Source organism: Polypterus senegalus, chromosome 13, assembly GCF_016835505.1.
Source record: "Polypterus senegalus isolate Bchr_013 chromosome 13, ASM1683550v1, whole genome shotgun sequence".
NCBI classification, from domain to species: domain Eukaryota; kingdom Metazoa; phylum Chordata; class Cladistia; order Polypteriformes; family Polypteridae; genus Polypterus; species Polypterus senegalus.
The window spans coordinates 85,665,350-85,685,130 of NC_053166.1; the positions used below are offsets into that span (position 1 = coordinate 85,665,350).

At 34.6% G+C, this 19,781-nt stretch overlaps 1 long non-coding RNA gene across 1 annotated transcript in view; it reads right to left on the minus strand.

The window, feature by feature from the left end:
* Nucleotides 1–301: 301 nt before the first annotated feature.
* The window catches only part of LOC120542014, a 28,232-nt gene continuing 8,752 nt past the window's right edge, over nt 302–19,781 (minus strand). Inside the window, exons 2-3 of the long non-coding RNA XR_005636132.1 lie at nt 10,797–10,918; nt 302–415 (exon numbers count right to left, since the gene is read on the minus strand). This is a non-coding gene — a long non-coding RNA (uncharacterized LOC120542014). The remainder of the gene's footprint in view (nt 416–10,796; nt 10,919–19,781) is intronic.

Below are 19,781 nucleotides of genomic sequence, written 5' to 3' on the forward strand. Positions count from 1 at the left end.
TATATAACATAATGTTTAGAGTTCTAATCAAGGAAGGTTATCATATAACACGCTAGTGAGGCCACATTTGCAGTACTGTATTCAGTTTTTGTTTCTATATTGCAAAAAGACATAGCAGCACTATAGAAAGTCTAGAGAAGAGTGACTAGTATGAAGTACTTGAAACCACACAAAACAAACATTTGTGGATTTGCCCCGTATGTTGTCATTGAGTGATCAATAGCAACTGATATGGGTCTTTCAGTAAAATAATAAAGACAAGTGAATATGGCAAATAGATCAGCTTTATACAAAACAGCAGGAAATGAAAAGATGGCGTTGGTATGGACAGGAAATGATGTCATCAGGACGGGACGGAAGTGAGGTCATCTACAAAGGAAGGAAGTGACAAATTTTGGCTTAGTCTTCAGTGGTTCTGAAAGAGGAAAGAGAAAAGGTCTTAATGCTTGTTACCAGCCCTTTTCCTGGTGTCTTTTACACCCTGTGTTGGACCCTTTGGCTGTCCCTTAAGCGCGTGTGTGTGACACTAGGCTGATTCTGGGACTGAGAAATATGGAAAAAAATATATAAGGTAAAATGTAAGGAGCTGAACATTTTCAGAAAAGTAGACAGAGATTAAGAGGTAACATAACTGAAGTGTTTAAAATTATTTAAAATTAAAGGGACTCAGTATAGTGAATCCCTGCTGTTACTTTAAAATAAATTTTTTAAAAAGAGCAAGGGGACACAGGTAGAAACTTATGAGGGGTGAATTTTGCACAAATGTTTAAATCATAGACATGTAGAATAAATTATCAAGTAGTGTGGTGGAGAGTATGGCTTTAGGGATTCTAATGTTCTAATGATTACATGTCTGACAGACTTATAAATACTCTACCCATTTGCACTATTTAAACGCAAGGGAGTATTTACATTTTCTCCTGTTTAGAAATGCACTATGCATTAATCCTATGTGAAATATGTATACTGTACATGTTTTTGTGTGTGTTTGACAAATACAGTACAATTTAGCAGTTGCTCATTTGGTTAACAATTTTGTGTATCCCTTGAATAAGAGCTGAAAAAAGCATTTTATGCATTTAGATTAAAAAATTGAGGAGATAAAGATTATTATGTTAGAATACCGTGTAAGCTGATCAAATTCTTAATGCTTTAAGGTCATGAAGAATGTGCTTTTATCAGCACTCAGCGAAACACTTTATACAGGAATAAGTGTGCATAAAGAGCTTTTACAAAATCCAGGAAACATATGTATTTGATTTCACAAAGTCAAAAAGTATATTACAGTGCGAATATTTGAAAAATAGCCATGAAAGAAGTTACAGATAGATTTGGCTTTTATGCTGGAAACTGTTATGATACTCTGAGAAACGGAAAGGCTGCATTCAACATTAAGGAAGAGCTGAAGCAAGGATGCTACCCAGTTTGTTCAAGTGATGAGCATGCAGCTGTTTTCAGCATGAGAACAGTTAATACCCACATTGATTAGTTTAGAGTAAAAATTTGATATTTTACAATGATGTGGGAATAATATTTTGACATCAGCAACTTGTGTTACCTGAAAGCCAGAATGTTGAAGGTACAGAAAAAGGTCACTTTGCAGTGAGACCTCTCTGAGAATGTAATTGTCACATTCAGTCAATGTGCTCTCGAAGAAATGAAAGTTGAATGATTTACAATTAATTTATACACCCACCTATAAGTAGAATGGAGTCCCATTTACCTTAATATTTAACATTAGAAATTATTTCAAAGATCCAAGAGGACACTGGGAAAAAGATCTCTCAATTAATATATCAGAAAAGGAGTGGAAAGTAGCAATGCAGAGAATTCACTCGAACTCCATATGCACAAAGCATACAATTATACAACTCAAAATTATATATCGAGCACATCTGTCTCGACTAAAACTCTCCAAAATGTTTCCAGGGCATGATCCAACCTGCGAACGTTGCAACCAAGTCCCAGCCTCACTGGGTCACATGTTCTGGGCCTGCACCAAATTAACATTATTCTGGACAAAAATTTTTAATTACCTCTCAGACAGCCTTGGACTCACAATCCCTCCTAACCCATTAACAGCTGTGTTTGGGGTTCTTCCAGAGGGGCTTAAAGTGGAGAAAGACAAACCAACTGTGATTGCATTCACTACACTTTTGGCACGCAGACTTATTCTGATAAACTGAAAGAACCTAAACTCTCCTCTTTTAAGTCAGTGGGAAACCGATGTGTTATAATATTTGAAACTGGAAAAAATCAAATACTCAGTTAGAGGATCCATACAGGATCTAATCAGTAATATTTTAAAATAAGCTCATAAAGCACAGAGAATTTATTAATTTAGGTATGTTTACAAGCCTTAAATTTCATGCCGTTTGGCTTGCTCTCTCTCTCAGGGGTGGGGATCGACCTGTTCTTAACTCAATTTTTCTTTTGTAAAAACTTGATTGCTTTGTATGGATTACAATAAAATTAATAAAAAGGAAAAAAAATATTTAACATTAGACAACAGAATATGTTTGGGGCTGGAATTCAAAGTGAGACAGAGGCAAGTGTGATTTAAGAGGAGACATGCACACATGTCAAACACCACCTCTGTCATATAAGCATAAATGCCACAGAAGAAAGCAGTGGCTGTAGAATGAACAGGAATGGGACAATTCATTTTCAGCTTGGCAGAAAGTACATAAGTACTAAGCACTGCCTATCAGATGCAGATGCAAATTTGTTGTTTCACAGATTAACATATTGTGTGCTATCACAAGCAGAGATGTAAAACATGTTTCAACATCAATGATAGTTTCATCTCTGTTGGACTGTAGTCAAACAGGAGTTGGGACTCTAGAAAGTACTGCAAAAACTGAAAAATGCACATTTGAAACATAACAATGAGAAATATACTTTTAAATTTGTAAGAAATCTTTCATGGCAAAGGCAGATCCAACAAAGATGAAAGCTAGCACTGAGCTGCACAGATCTTTGTATAATTATATTTATGGCTTAAACATGGGTATAATCTGTTACCTTGGATGCTGTTTATTCAAGCCAGAAGTACTTAAACAAGCTTATGAAGCTACAGAATTGCTAAGTGAACTTTAAACATTCCATACAACAAAACAGTAACACAGTTTTGGTCATAGTTAAAGCTAATCATAATCTGAAAGACAGTTAAAAATAACACTTTAGATAGTCAAGGAGAAAAATACTTTGACTGGAAAAATAAATGTATTTATGTAATGTTTGGCATCTGCATTGTTCCACTTGAATGCATGAACAGAGAATGAGAGAACAGCTCAATAGGGAACACCAAGGCACCATTTGCTCTATGATATTAAGAGAGGATACAATTATAAGGACTGTATAAAAAAAACAGAAAAACAACTATCATCTCATTAAATAGTGTAACATTGAGAAATTGCAAAGAAGCATGAACTTATTGTTAGTTCACCTGATATTTGGAGATCATATCAATAGGACAAAGGTATTCATTCAAATACTTCAGAAGAGCACTCTCTTAAAAGAATACATTTTGAGTGCTTTTTTGGTAAAAAAAAAAGGAACAATTGAATATTTCCACAAATATACTATCTTTCAGTGTGTTAGTCTTTGTTAAAATAATTAATGTCAGCCTTATATTATGAAATACGTTCCTTCTAGTTAAAGTGACAGAGGTGAATCAAGAGGTCACAGTTAACTTTTAATTAATCTGCAAAAGATGACCTCCAGTCTTTCATCTCGTTTGTAATCCTCAGTGTCCTAAAATGGTTGACATTTTTCATTCATTCATGCATTTTCCACACTTTTTAATTTTTTTTTCTAATGGTTGCCTGTGACAGCTCTATCCCACCAAATCATGTAAATGGGAAAATCTTCCATGAGTTTACAGTAGCATATCTGCTGCCATTTAAAACTCTTTATCTATTACACTTTTTTTAAACTGGGTTTCTGCATCCTCTTGTTGCCATCTTTTCTACCCAGATTCTTTTGCTCAATGTCAAATGCCCATAGCTGTACTAGGAACAAATAAGGATGGCTGTCTAAGGTTTAACCTTTGCACTATTTAACCATATAGTATCATTACCATTCCATATGCTTCTAAAATGCTTGCAAAGGAAAAGCAACCCTGTTTTGAGAAAGTGGAAAATCGACTCTTCTTCTTACCTTCCATTTTTACAAAATATGTCTGACATTTATTCCTATACCACAAAGAAAACAAGCAGTATGTGTAAGAGTAAAGCTAAAGATGTAGCTTTAGTTTTAAGTTTAAAAAAAACTCAAAAAACTGAGGATATTCATGTCTTTTGATGTATGCAGCAAGCTGCTAGAAATGTTCTACCAGTCCACAGTAGTGATTGTATTGTTCTATGCTGTGGACTCCTGGGGGAGCAACTTGAGCTCCAAAGATTCACAATGCCTGAACAAACTTATCAGAAGAGCCTGGGCTAACCCTGGACACATTGGAAGCTGTTGTGGAGAAGAGAATGGTGGCAAAATTGGATGGCATCATGAAAAATCCCCTCCAGGAGGCGCTGTTGGAGCACTTTTAGTCACAGGTTTCTTCCACCACAGTGTGCTAAGAAGCGCCTATGGGGGTCTTTTCTGCCCACTGCTATCAGGATATTCAATGCTTCCTCCCAAAGTCCCAGACTAAATGCTTATACTGTCTATTTATTAGTTTATGAATTAATCAATGTATTTAACTATCTAACTATTGATTTATTCTATTATTTGTCCTGTGTGTCTGTTTCTTTGTGTTTTATGTTTCTTCTGCTGGATTCATCTAAATTTCCCTTTGGAAATCAACTTTATCTAATGTAATCTAATCGTTTGGATTTAGTTTTATACTTAATTTTCCTGACTATCTAAACAATCTGCTCAGTACATTGTATTGCATTGCTGCCACACTGGAGGCATACAAGAATTTAAATGCTATAAACAGTGATGACATTCTAGACAGATACAAACAGGTTGTAATGGGAGTGCACAGCTTCTAGAAAACATCCGTCAAGTCATTTGTCTCCCCCTCCTATTTTGTGAATCCACTTTTTCCATTACAAGGATGAAAATACCTAGATTTTAGATGGGAGGTCATTCCATCACAGAACACATTGATTCACACACCTGGTGTTATTAATTGTGGGACAATTTAACATCACTTGTGACTTAACATGCACATCTTTTTGGAGAAATATGGGTCATAAGGACAAAATTCGTAGGAACATAGGAATAACAGATCACGTCCATGAAGTTATATTCTTGCAGTGCTAACCACTCCACCACCTTGGAACCCTGCATAAAATATGAATGTTATATTATGGAGGAATCTAAAATGCTGAATTATTATATGATAACTGATGTAATAACCTTTTTAAAAATATACATTAGTTATTGTATTTACACTTCATGCTGTTAGTTCCTGAATTGGACAAAGCATGCTTGAGAATGAATAGATGGATGGATAGTTATTTTGTCCTCAGGCAAGAAATCATAAAAAGAATCCCAAATGAACAACAGCCTAACAAAGCTATTTTTGTTTTTTAAAACATAATTGGTAGCAAAATATGAAAAAAAATTAAATTATAGTAGTAAGCAATAAGTTAAAAAAAAAGATAAATAAGATGACACAGGGCAAGAAGAGACACAGGGAGAGCACTTACTATGTCTTTGCTACTGCACAAAAAAAATCACACATTTATCCAAAAATTGCAATATAGTAAATTATCTTTGCATTCTTTCATTCTATATTTAATCTTTTTTCTCCTGCTGTAGGATATGTGGTTCAGATTTATTTAATTATATTTCAGTTACACATAGCAATATTTGTTACAGTTAGCCTGCAATAAAAGGCACGCATCATGTAAATTCTGTGATGATCCTCTTGCTTGTAAATAAATTGTTTCAAATAATGGCAACAGAAGAGAAATTAAATATAAATACAAAATTGAGATACAATGTTACCAATACATAAATGCCTATGTGTGTTTCAAAAACAAGTGTACCTTAATCTGTTCTGTCCAGCCGCACAAACTGTTAAAACAGGAAGCAGGTAATAGGCCTCCATGTTACAAAACCTTCAGTTTAATTCCCTCAAGTCAACCTCAACTTAACTTTAACTTGTCCAAGACCATGTGCTGTATTTAGTGTTCTCCAAAAAGGTTTGGAGTCCTCACACCTCCTCATTAGTCCAGAGTCCTACAGGCCTTTCCAGGCAGTGACTCGGGATTTTGCAATTCGCAGCATCTCATATACAGAAACATGATTGAAAAAGACATTGCAGTGTCTTTGGTGGGAGCAAGCAAACATGAAATGACTAGTGCTATTTGACTAGGCCTCTTTCAGGGCAAATCTTTATCAATTACATCTTCATGGCACACATGACATCCATCCATCCATTATATATCCAACCCACTATATCCTAGCTACAGGGTCACGGGGGTCTGCTCGAGCTAATCCCAGCCAACACAGGACGCAAGGCAGGAAACAAACCCTGGGTAAGGCGCCAACCCACCGCAGCACATGACATAGCATAAATGGTAATTTTATGTGGCATAATTCTTAAAAAAATTATATACACATTTGACTACAACATATACATTAGAAGAACACAAAGCAATATATTTAGTAGTACTAAGCAGCCTTTACTGTAGACTTTCACAAACTATAAGACACGGTGTAAGCGGCAGGTCTGAATGAAATTGTAAAAAGCTTAGATTTTTTTTTTAACCAAGTGTTTATGAATTTAGGGAGAACAGAAAGTTAAATGAATGCATGCAGTTAAAGTAAATGATTTGTAATGTAGAATAATGGTGACCACACAATGATATATGTGACCCTGGTGTTTGGAATTACTGTGCTTCCGGCTGATGTACAAGGCTGTTCTTAGTCCTTTAGTGGCTTAACATGCTAGTGATAAACTTTGCTAGTATTTGCTTAAAATGAGTACAAGCTAAAATAATGTTTACCTTGGGGAAGTATTAAATATATAGCAGAATTATTTTAAAAGAGATTTTAAACAGTTTTGGGTAAAGTAAAAACATTTTGATACAATGCTGCAGTACAGTATATTTTTGGATTAATATGCAGAATACCAAAAGTAAATTTCACTGAGCTTTATTTAGCTTTTTTATGAGAAAAAAAGAGGGAGATACAGTATTTATTTACATAACATGTTAATTATGAAACAGTTTCACTGCTCCACGTGACTTTATTTTATCCTGCCTTTATCCTCTCAGTTAGGACTGCTGATGTGTTTGCATCATGCTGAGATCTTTATCTTTATGAAAGGGCTTGGAAGAAAAATAAAGAAATACTCTTTTTAACAGCCACATGAGATGTTTCAAATGTTTTCAATATAACAGCCTATTCAGTGTTATATAATAGAAAATGTTCTGCAGAAAAAGATGCAATACTGTTCTGGAGAAGGTCATGAAAGGTCTTTGAGGCTGGGTGAAGAAACCATTTATCAGGGTCAAAACAATACTGCTCAACAAAACATATAAGAGTTATATTATATTACAGCAGACAAAACAGCAGTATATGCAATAATTAGAGTGCTGCTCTGTCTAGAGGTGGTCCGGCTGTTGGCACCCCAACCCTGAATTGGATTAAGTGGGTATGAGAGTGTTTTTTTAGTTAAGTTGAATTGACTCCAGTAATGCTTTTTATTCCTCTGTCACTAAGGTTTTATAATATAGTATTTTTAAACAACTAGTCTAATTAATACCAAGAAACACATCTAAATATTTTATTAAGTTCTGAAACATTAAAAAGAGAAAGGGACACCTCCAATTATCTGTTGACATTTACTATATAAATATATTAGTCTTTCAGGCCATGGCAACTTCATGCTTAATTTGAAACTTAATCATGCAAAAAATAAGACATAACTTGCAAATGGTATGAAGACCTTCAAGAACTCCTTATATTCAAGGTCTTGCTTTAATATTTTCTTTTCTTCTCAAAATTGCTATAATGTTTAACGGATCAAAATCAGATCAGAATGTGAGTGATGACAAGAACTGTCAAAAGCTTTTCTAAAGCCAATCATATCAAAATGTACCTTCTGTTGGATAGTGCCACACATGAATAATCCTCTTGACACAAGGATAAGCTGTATATGTAATCTGCTGCTGTACAGGCAGGGAGTTGATGCCTGTTTTGCTATTATGCTGTGACTGACAGCTCATGGCACCTCCCTGATGCTTGAAGGCTTTCTCTTGCTAGTTTAAGACATATATATCGTAGTGTCTGTATTTGCAAATTATTATTGTTCTGGCATGCTATAATAAGAATATTAAATCATTTCTGTCTGTCAAATGCTGCACACTGGTATTGTCTAACAACATATTTTTTGTTGTTAGAGCACTACTTCCAAAAATATAATGCAAATTAATGGAATTATCACTATGCACATTTATTGATATTCAAAGATTTTTACAATCAAGTCATGTATCAATATACTTGAAGAAAAAAAAAATGTAAAAATTTAAGCCTTAAGTGCTACTGTTCTACAGGGACTGTTTTGCAATGCGAAATCTGAGTATGTTGTATCATATGTATGCCAACTGTAACCTCTTAGAAATAAAAGGAAACCTTTTCCTACTTATTTTCTGTGCTGTCAATTAGAGCAATTTGTTGTAACTGACAAGTTCTTATTCAAATGACTATGAAAGATGAAACAGGTGCTTTTATTTACAGTGGGCTTTGAGGAGAAATAGTGGTGACAAGTTCCCCAGTATGTTGTTACAAGTCACAGATGGCATTTATGCAAAACTGAGGTTTGTAAAGTCCTTTACTAAGGAGAACCTGGCAGAGCTTCCTGCTTTCTGGCAGATCTCTCCTACAGCAGCATGGCTGCATGGGGGGTTGTCTCCTATATTGTATTAACTTTGGGAACTTGGACTGTATACTGTTCTTTACATAATTTTTAAGTACTGTGAATGTGAAATCCTTTTCATGTTACCATGTTTCATTTGGAGTTTGACTGAAATAATAAAGGGTGTTCAAGGTTTTTCTTGATATACTGATAAAACAGACATTAAATATTGCGGTGAGCTGGCACCCTGCCTGGGTTTGTTTCCTGCCTTGCGCCCTGTGTTGGCTGGGATTGGCACCAGTAGACCCCCGTGACCCTGTAGTTAGGATATAGCGGGTTAGATAATGGATGGTTGGACTTTAAATAAAATTTGCTTAAAACCTACCTCAACTAAGTATAACAACAATAATCTGATAAAAAAAATCCCTGAAACTATAAGCATAGTAGTGTGTCTATAAAAGAAGTATCTTGATCTTTTGTATGCTAAGAGAAATTGAAAATGTATTTTTTTGCAGTGCTTAATATTAACTTGCATCCAAGTGTAATGTACTGAGGCGTCAAAGAACGTTATTAGTTACTGTGCTAGAAAAATATGCTAGGAGGGACCATGAACAAAGTTTAGGAATACTAATAAAAACCTATTTCATTACGATGCTTTAAGCAGTTGACTGTTGTGTGCTGCCCTTGTGCCTGCCCTGGTACCTTTCAACCTATGGAGCTCCTCATCTACTTTGAAATTATTACAGATACTATAAATATTAAGATAGGCTGGGGAGTGAAAGTCAGATGCTGCACTGGAATGCCACTTGAACTGTCAAATAGTGTGTATAGTCTTTGATGCAAAGGTACAGGGTGAACTATACTCATTAGTCATAAGTACCATTAATGATAAATAAATATCTGAATTTCAGTGGGATAGATTCCTGCGTATATCTCTAAGATGTGTGTGTGTATGTAGTATGGCGTGTTTGTACATTGACATGACTGAGCACTCTATTTGGTAGTGACAGTTATAGCAAAGAATAAATAAATAAAAATAAGAATTACACCTTGAATCTTATAACTATTCCCATTTATATCCTTGCCCTGCTCTCAGTTCATTTACTTTCTTATGACTCAATTTGTGAGCTCTTTAGAATTTGCATTTCTTCTAACAATCAATTGCAGGATTTCTACCCTCCAAGTAGATTAATGCATGGTAAAGATAAATTGCTTATGTAAATGCACACAAGGGAACATTCAATCCTAAAGGCAGCCAAAACCTTTCACGCCAAATTTATTTTACCACCAAGTTAGCAGGGAATCCAGATACAATTGAAGAGAACAAAAGTGTATAACAAATACAAAAATCCTGTTCAGGAAAACAATTATTTGGTTAAACCATGAGCTATACACAAGTGTGGAGAGTTGTCTTAGGGATCTGCCTTGCTTACTCAGTGATATAATGAGATACGCTTAAGCAGGTATGGCCAATGAGTGTGTCTCACTTTAAAAAGACCATCTCACTGACAGCATTTTTTATTTGGCAGAAGATTAAATAAGCAAACCATAAATTGAATCCTAGAGCAAAGCAGGGGTTAGTTGATCAGACAGTTTTCCTTGCAGGGCAACACAAGAAGTATAGTTATGAGCAGTTCATTTTGATTGAGAAGTTGTTAACAAAACTCGATTCTTTTGTGAGAGAGAATCTTCCCTTTATTTTTTAACTAAAGATTAGTGAAGAAAAGCGTTTGACCCCTGGCTCTTGATTCAATTTCAAATTATGTTAATTGCCATGTGCTTATAGTGCAATGAAATTGTTACTTACTTGTTACCTCACAATAGTAACAGTGAAAAATAATTAAAATGACATCTAAGGCATAATCAATGCACAGTAAGAGAATGAGACAACAACGATAAAGAGGTATATTTGTATATATAATTGTATTTATAAAAACAAAGAAAAAAAACACTTAATAATTTCAGAGACATCTTTACATACACAAGTTCACAACAAAGATGACAGAGCTTCCAGATTTGAGTCCATCCATCAGGAACAGTCGGGTCTATGCGGATGGACACCAGAAGTGACATCAGAGGTGTTATAGCTGTCAATCATCTGGACTGCAGAAGGAGGGAGAGAAAAAAGCATTAGGACACAGCGCCAAACTCTGGAGGGTCGGTAAAATTACAGTTACTAGAGCCCTTCAGTTATCCCCTATGTGCACGAGCGTGACATTCCTTAAAAACTATAAACCAATAAAAGTACAAATAAAGAAAAATGCCAAAAACATTCCAAAATAATCTTAAATAGCATCAGATCCTGCCAGTAAGAAATTCTATTAATTGTGTGCCTAAATATGATCTTTACCAAAAGCATACTGCTATCATGGGCGGCATGCAGGTGCAGTGGTAGCGCTGCTGCCTTGCAGTTAGGAGTCCCGGGTCCTCCCTACGTGGAGTTTGCATGTTCTCCCCGTGTCTGCGTGGGTTTCCTCCCACAATCCAAAGACATGCAGGCTAGGTGGATTGGTGATTCTAAATTGGGCTTTGTGTGTGTCCTGCGGTGGGTTGGCACCCTGCTCAGGATTGGTTACTGCCTTGTGCCCTGTGTTGGCTGGGATTTGCTCCAGCAGACCCCCGTAACCCTGTATTTGGATTCAGCGGGTTAGAAAATGGATGGATATTGCTATCATTGCCCTTTAAGTAGTGGCAACTGGGCAAAATGTTTTTTCCTATACTATCATCAACTTAAGAAAAGCTATTTATGATTACCTGAATGAACAGATTAAAATTGTGCTTATATGTCTGATCGTTTTTAAATTGGGTAAGCGTAGTTCAGTTGAAATGTTTGCAGCAGTTAAAACAGAATATTTAACTTCTGCAGGTAAGTCCTTATTATTTCATGATGTTATGATTACATTTTATTTTTTAACCTGCACTTCAGAAGCAGTGATCATATTCCATTTTAAGCCCAAGATACAGATAAGCTTGTTAATTTTTTTAAATACCAAATATCATAATGCTTCAGAGAGGAAGGCAAGTGCAATTAGCACTAATATGCTCAAATGTAAAGCCAAAGCATCACTCATTTCTCTCATAATTTCTGAAATTCCTTGTCATTTTTAATCCCAACGGTTTTCACACCTATAAAAAAATACAGCATAGTCAAAATGCAGTACAAAACAACAAAAGCAGAGAAAACAGAATGTTGGAACCCCAAAAGAAAAAAATATCCACCCATTTAAAAGAAATATGCAGTATTTTCTCACTTTTTTTCCTAATAAGTTTTATTTTTTAATTATTGAAAGGTTTTTAGTCCCAGATTCTACTGTCTTAGGTCAGGTGCACTCTGCAATGCATCACAGCGCAAACCCATGACAATGATTAAACCAGAATACTCTGAAGTTCTATCAGTGGATTCATCATTAACAATGACACATTCACTCCAAAGTCCGCCAGCTGTCACCGAGAGTCTTACTAACTGCCAAACAAAAACAATTGCTAAAATTATTTAAAAAGTATTATGTAAAAAGTAATACAAATGGACTAAAATCTCCAAATGGTATATTGAATGTGTATAATACTAATTGAAATTCAGAGGTCAATACTCAGAACATGGAATATATGAACAAGTAAAAATAACAAGATGAAACAGAATACATTTAAAATTTTGCTATCTCTGAGCAAGAAATATTTATGTATATCTCTATCTTTAAAAGGAAAACAGTTCAAGATGCATTGTCTTTACAATATATAATTTCCCTTCCTTTAAATTGCAGCTAAAGAAAATGGATTGAATGAGCTTTTGAGTGTGCACAGAACACAAGATAATTTTTTAATCATTTAAATAAATAAAGTTGTAATACCCTCTGCCTGTTTTTATTTGATGCTGTTTATAATTTTGCATACTAAGGATCTCATTTCAATCCTCAGATAAAATAACGTAACATCTTCTCCGTTTTTGTGCCTGTTTGTTTGGTTGCTAATCAGGCAAAAATGTCTGAAATTATTTTCACAAAATTTTACATGTAGGTTACTGTTGGTCCTACTTAAAATATACCCAATATGGAATTTCAAAAATTAGAGGGAGGGAGATCTAATGGTGAATGATAACCTAAAAACTGTGCACTGTAGATGGCCAAGTTGATCTTAATTAAATTTTGCATGTACAGTGTAATATATTTTGCTTGCATATTACTATGCATACAACTTAAAATCTAGACTTTAAGGCTTTTCAAAAGTTCCAGACATGGGTGTGTAATATGAGAGGGAGCGCAACACCAAAACAGTTCAGCCAAAGGTTGTGAATTTGGCATATTATTTCGGTTTGGCTCTACTTGCAGCGAAGGCTACGTTCACTGTCAGTGATTCAATGGAAATAACAGCAGGCGTGTGGATGTGGTGTTATGGGGACAAACATAAAAATCATGAATCATTCAAAAATGGACTATAGGTACCTTCATGCAATTTTATAGTTATATTATTGTTCATTTAGACTCCTTTTAGTAATATTGGGAAGTTGTAATGGAAAGGCCAACTCCACAAACGCCACAAATTACACCAAAACAGCTAAATGGATGTTCATGAAATTTTGCATGTATAGTATATTTAACCCATCTTAGCAAGTTTCAACAGCTTTGTTATAAATAGGGATTTGATAGAGGGAACAATACAAAAATAGTACTTTTGCTCAGTTTATATAATTCTATTTTTCAACAAACTATACAGTTTATTAATGTAGGATTAAATCAGGAAATAGAAAGAAGTAGTATTCATGGTTCCAACCCATAAGGAATTCCCACAATTATTGAAACCATTCATGCACAAAAGGGACAAATTCTCAACTCATGAGTAGGTCCCACATCACCATTAAGGTGAATTACGCATTCGCCTAGGGTGCAGATCATAAGGGGGGAAAAAATCCCACCTGCACGGGTTAGCTGCTGAACAGACGGTTGGCGCACTAATAAGCTTGGCCTAGGGCACAAAATAACCTAGCACTGGCGCTGCTCATGAGAACAGAAAAATTGATAGTTGTCAGAGAGTTAATGTAGATGATGAACAGGATGCTTGCATTTCAGTCAGCAATGACAACAGGGTCAACATTTAAAAAAACAAACATTTGCTTTCTTACATTAACCCATTAGACACATATATACCCAGATAATGTGGGATACTTCATCTAGTTTTAAATAATTTCTACAATTAGTTATATAAACTTTCTTTGCACTGTCCCCACTCATAATTGTTCATTAATCTTAAAGGCCTTTGAAAAAAAAAAAAGCTCAATGAAAGAAATTCTTTTCACACTGTATAACATTAGCCAAAGACAATCTAAAGCTACTGTTTTCATTTTAGCAGATATCAAAAATGAACCGAGCTGTGAATTGAACCGAAACATTTGTGAGAAAAAGAAGCCAACAACAACAACAACAAAAAAGACACATTGTTATAATCAGGTTTAGCTTTGGAAGGTTAAACTCAAAAATGATACAGTGCTTTTGAACAGAAAATATGGAGTGTATATCGTTATTTTTTCATGTAAATGAAAGGTTTACTGTGCAAGTTTTTAGCAGTCATTTTCACTCAAAAACAGAGTTTCTGTGATTGTACTCTGTTGAAAATTAAACTTCCTAAAAATTGTAGACTAATCAGTTTTTTAATATTGAAGCCGTTTAATTAGGTGCATTCTTCATTCTGCACTCCATTCTGTTTCACCTTTAGTGTACAGTAAGAGCAGAGTTGTACAAACAATGTTTTGCCAGTTTCATGCACTAAATTCCCAAAAAGTAAATTGTCTGTGAATTACTGTCACACGTGATGACACAGTTTAAGAACAGACATTGGAAATCACCTACTTTCTGGTTTGATATCCAGTCCACTTTTCTGTATTACGTTTGCTCATCTTCCCATGTCTGTTCAGGTATTCTGACTGAACTACGAAAGCCAGTCTCTTAGATATTTAAATTAGGTTAGTGGCCATATTTATATTAGAGTTAAGTGGGTGTGTGCGTGATTGTGCCATGTGATTACGGCATTGCATTCTAAATTGTCTAGACTTATTCCAGGTCCCACAACCCCACAAATCTAAAGTAGGATTTTGGAAATAAACAAATGAATGTGTCTGGGCATACAAAATAAATACACTAAAACTCTGCATTAGTGTTACACTTCGACGGGTTACCTTCTCTTTTCTACTTTAGCTTTTTCAAGGATCTTCAATAAAAACATTGTGTATATGTGAGCAATGGTTATTTACCAACATTCCTGTTACTTTGTAAACATTTTGCAAAAGGTAATGAGACAAACCTAAACTGCTTTCAAAAATATCGTTTGCTGAAAATTTCAGAATTCACTTGTAAAAATGTGAGTAAAAAGCAAATAAAAATGTAGAAACTCAAATTCATTTTATAATGAAAATAACCTCAATAACAGACAATGTATATTGTTGACTAGCAAGGCCATATAATGTAAATATTAAGCTATGTTAATGGAAGATATTCATTATGAGCTACAAAGCATTCTATAAAATACACTAGAAATTCTAAGGCTGTATAAATCTAAAGGATTATAATTCTAAAAGTCTAATATGAATGACAAATTATAAGACATTGTTTTCTTTAACTGCGGGTGGGCTGGCGCCCTGCCCGGTATTTGTTTCCTGCCTTGCGCCCTGTGTTGGCTGGGATTGGCTCCAGCAAACCCCCATGACCCAGTAGTTATGATATAGCTGGTTGGATAATGGATGGATGGATGTTTTCTTTAAAAACACAATATTTCATGAACTGTATAGTAATGATTCTTATTTAGAAAAAACAAAAATACACCACAGTTCTCAGAAATTACAACATAGGAGTTTTAAGATGATATAATATTAAGTTTGACTTTCTTCAGTAATAAAGTAATAAAGCATACCTCTCTGCCTATGTCATTTTTTCTATAATTACATTTTCAAATATATATTGTAATTTTATATTTCAAAACTACTGAAAGTCAACAGTAAAACAAGAGGAACTTAATCTGCATGTAAATGATATTTAAAAGGGAAATTAGTTTTGCTGTTGGCTACATCTGTCTTCAGTTGTATACGCAGTACATCCTATAATGAGGTTTGGATCCCAAGTCACTCAAATGGTCTTTAACTCATTAGACATTGTTTAGTTTGCAAAATGCTGCTTGCAGAGTGCTTTGATGCAGTGGAAGTGGAGGGATTTGTGAATGTTGCTGTTCTGATTTTCTTCTCTAGAGAAATTTCCTTTGGATATGTGTATAAAACAGTTTTATATTGAATGTTTGTGCAATGTTGGCTAATGATTTAACCGTACCATTGAGATTTTAGTAAATATTAAGCCAGTTTATTAATTTAATTTGCAGTTTTTATAGCCATTGCATATGTTTACATTTTTAATTCATAAAATCATTTCTTTGTCTAAAGGTGAAAATGACTGAGTGTATCAGACTTGAAATGTTTCTCTTGAGTTTTAAATTAATTTTCATAACAGTGAGTACCATACTGTATTGCTGATAATTCTTTTATCTCTTACTTGTATTTTATATTTGAGCATTACAGAAAATACAGACAAATGGCAAATTAGACATGAACTATGGTTTTGTTGCTGAATTTCAAAACAGTTATATTTTTAAACCTATGAGACGATAATTCTCATAATAGAAAGACATGGGAAACAATAATAAAAATATTACTTTGTTTTGCTTTTTGTCTTTTCCATAATAACAAACTGTAAGTTAACACTTTCACTGATTTTATGATATGGATAAGAAAAAAGGTGACAATAAAAGGAAACCTTTAACAAATGAAAATCTCAAATTAGAAACGGATGTAAAGCAGGTTGTTTTTACAAATCAATGCCTTGGTTTTATCTTTTTATTCTTTGTATGTATGTGAACCTCATGGTTTCCATGGTAATTTTATCTAGGTCTACCTAATGTAAGAACCTGCCCTCCAGCTAATGGAGTAGCCTTGTTTTGCTATCCTGGGAATACCTTCTTAGTTGTTTGCCCCTGAACTGCATCCATATCAGTGACTTCAGTAGGCTTCTTTGGGGAAATGGTCCATAATGATTTGTTATTGTTATACCTCTCCAAAGCAATTTGTGTTATTTTGAAAGTGGCAGAAACAGGGGGCTTTCTTTTTTTTGAAGAAGAAATTAAGTCAAGAAGACAAATGTCATGAACACATCTTTCTATAATTAAAGCAATAATCAAAAATGCATAATTAAAAAATCAAAATTGAAAGTTTCTAACCTGGTTTGCTTAGGTTCGTGTAAGGCTACTGTATCTTATTATCAAAATTGCTGCTATGATATTTCTGCAAGACATTGTGTCGAAATACTTTCATAAGCACCTAACCAAACTAATAATAATAATAATATATCATCATCTTTTTCTTCTTCTTTGGCTGATCATGTTAGGGGTCGCCACAGCAGATCATCTGTTTCCATAATAATAATAATAATAATAATAATAATAATAATAATAATAATAATAATAATAATAATCCTCTTCAATAAAAACCCCTGTGTGAATCCAGGTGCCCATGTGTGTGTCTTCTGGTGAAGTGTGCATGCGTGGGGCCACACAGCACAAGTTCAGTCTCTTCCTGTGCAGAGAGAGACTGACACACACACAGGTGCGCATGAGACAGACACACACACAGGCGCGCGCGAGACATACACACACAGGCACACGCGAGACACACACACACAGGCGTGCGTCAGACAGACAGACACACACACACTGGCGCGTGTGAGACAGACACATACACAGGCACACGCGAGACAGACACACACACAGGCACGCGTGAGACAGACAGACACATACACACACAGGCACGCGTGAGACAGACACACACACAGGTGCACGTGAGACAGACACACACACAGGCACGCGCGAGACTCTCTCTCTCACACACACACACACACACACACAGGCTTGCGCGAGCGAGAGACAGACAGACAGACAGACAGACAGACAGACAGACAGACAGACAGACAGACACACACACACACACAGGCGAGAGAGACACACAGACACAGAGGTGCGCGCTTAAGAGAGACACACACACACGCAGGCCCGCGAAAGAGAGACACACACAGGCGCACGCGTGCACTGTGCAATGTTACTTTTCTTGGTTGTTTATTAAATTACGGATTTTTCAAATGTTCATTTTTTCCCCTGTGCTTAAAACTCATTAAAAAAAAAGTGTTTTTAGCGAGCGGGTCCAAAGGCTATAACACGAACTCTTGCAGTGTTAGTTTTCTTTGTTGTTCAAGGTTTTCTTAGTGTTATTTAATGTTTTTACATTTAGTTTATTATTATGCTGTGCATTCAATGGTATAATTAACTATATTTGTGCTTAAAAAATATATATTTACATACAGTTCATATGGTCTGGAACGGATTAATTGTATTTACATACAATCCTATGGGGGAAATTACTTCGGTTCACGACCAAATCGGGGTACAACCAGAGTTTTGGAACGAATTATGGTTGTGAACTGAGGTTCCACTGTATTACTGTCAGACAAAATTACAGGCAATTTTACGGAAATACAAACCAGTATTACTGAGAGAGAAAATTAAAGGCACACAATACAGTGACGCATATTACAGCCACATACAAGGTCCCTTGCCATTTAATATAGACTGTTCATAGAAATGTTTATGCACTACTGTTCTAGCGCCCGTTATTGTAACGGGCTTAATGTCTAGTAATAATAATAATTGCTACTAGAGCTCAAAATTGTATTTCCTTCAGGAAATCTTTCCCTCAATGATAAAAATTATCCATTGATTAACTAAACGAATTAAAGCACAACAGTTCATTTAAAAAATTACATAAAGATCCCCAGATTTCTCCATTACCTGATCTGCTTATTCCATTTCAGGGCTGCAGGAAGTCAGAGTCTGTCCCAGCACCAAAAGCCATGCATACAAGAAAACTAAAGTATCAAAACAATATTTTTCTATTAAGTTATCATGAAAACCCTGGCCTAGTGCACTGTCTAGGTTTGGTTCCTGGTTTGTATGGCAAGCCAAATTAACATTTAGAGATATCTCAAAATGGATTTTGGATATCTTAAAATGTAATTTACTTTTTAAGATATCTGAAACTCGCTTTGAGATATCTTAAAACAATTTCCTTTACATTTTAAGATATCTACAATACATTTTGAGATATCTCAAATGTATTTCAAGATATCTCAAATACAGTTTCAGATATCTCAAAATAATTGTGTCTGCGTTTCAAGATATCTCAAATGAATTTTCAGATATCTTAAATTGACCTTTCATGCATTTTAAGATATCTTAAATGCATTTCGAGATATCTCAAAATCATTTCCTGTAAAATTGCCTATTATTTCAATGGGACTACTTGTTTATTATAAGATATCTTAAAATGTATTTGAGATATCTTGAAATGTGCAGGAAGTCATTTTAAGATATCTTGAAATGTATTTGAGATATCTGAAAATGGACAGGAAGCTGTTTTAAGATATCTGGAAATGTATTTGAGATATCTTAAATTGTATTGTAGATATCTGAAAATGCTATTGAGATATCTTGAAATAATTGAGTGTCCTTTTAAAGATATCTTAAAATGCATTTTAGATATCTTGAAATACAATTTGAGATATCTTGAAATACATTGTTAGATATCTGAAATGGAGCAGAGACCCATTTTAAGATATCATGAAATAAATTTTAGATATCTAAAAATGTATTTCAGATATCTGAAAAAATGAATTTCAAGATATCTTGAATGCTTTTAAGATATCTAAATTATATTTCGAGATATCTCAAAATAACTTCCTTCTCATTTTAAGATATCCCAAATTCATTTTGAGATATCTGAAATGCATTTTCAGATATCTTAAAATGACTTCCTGCACATTTCAAGATATCTCAAATACATTTCAAGATATCTTAAAATAACTTCCTGTGTATTTCAAGATATCTCAAA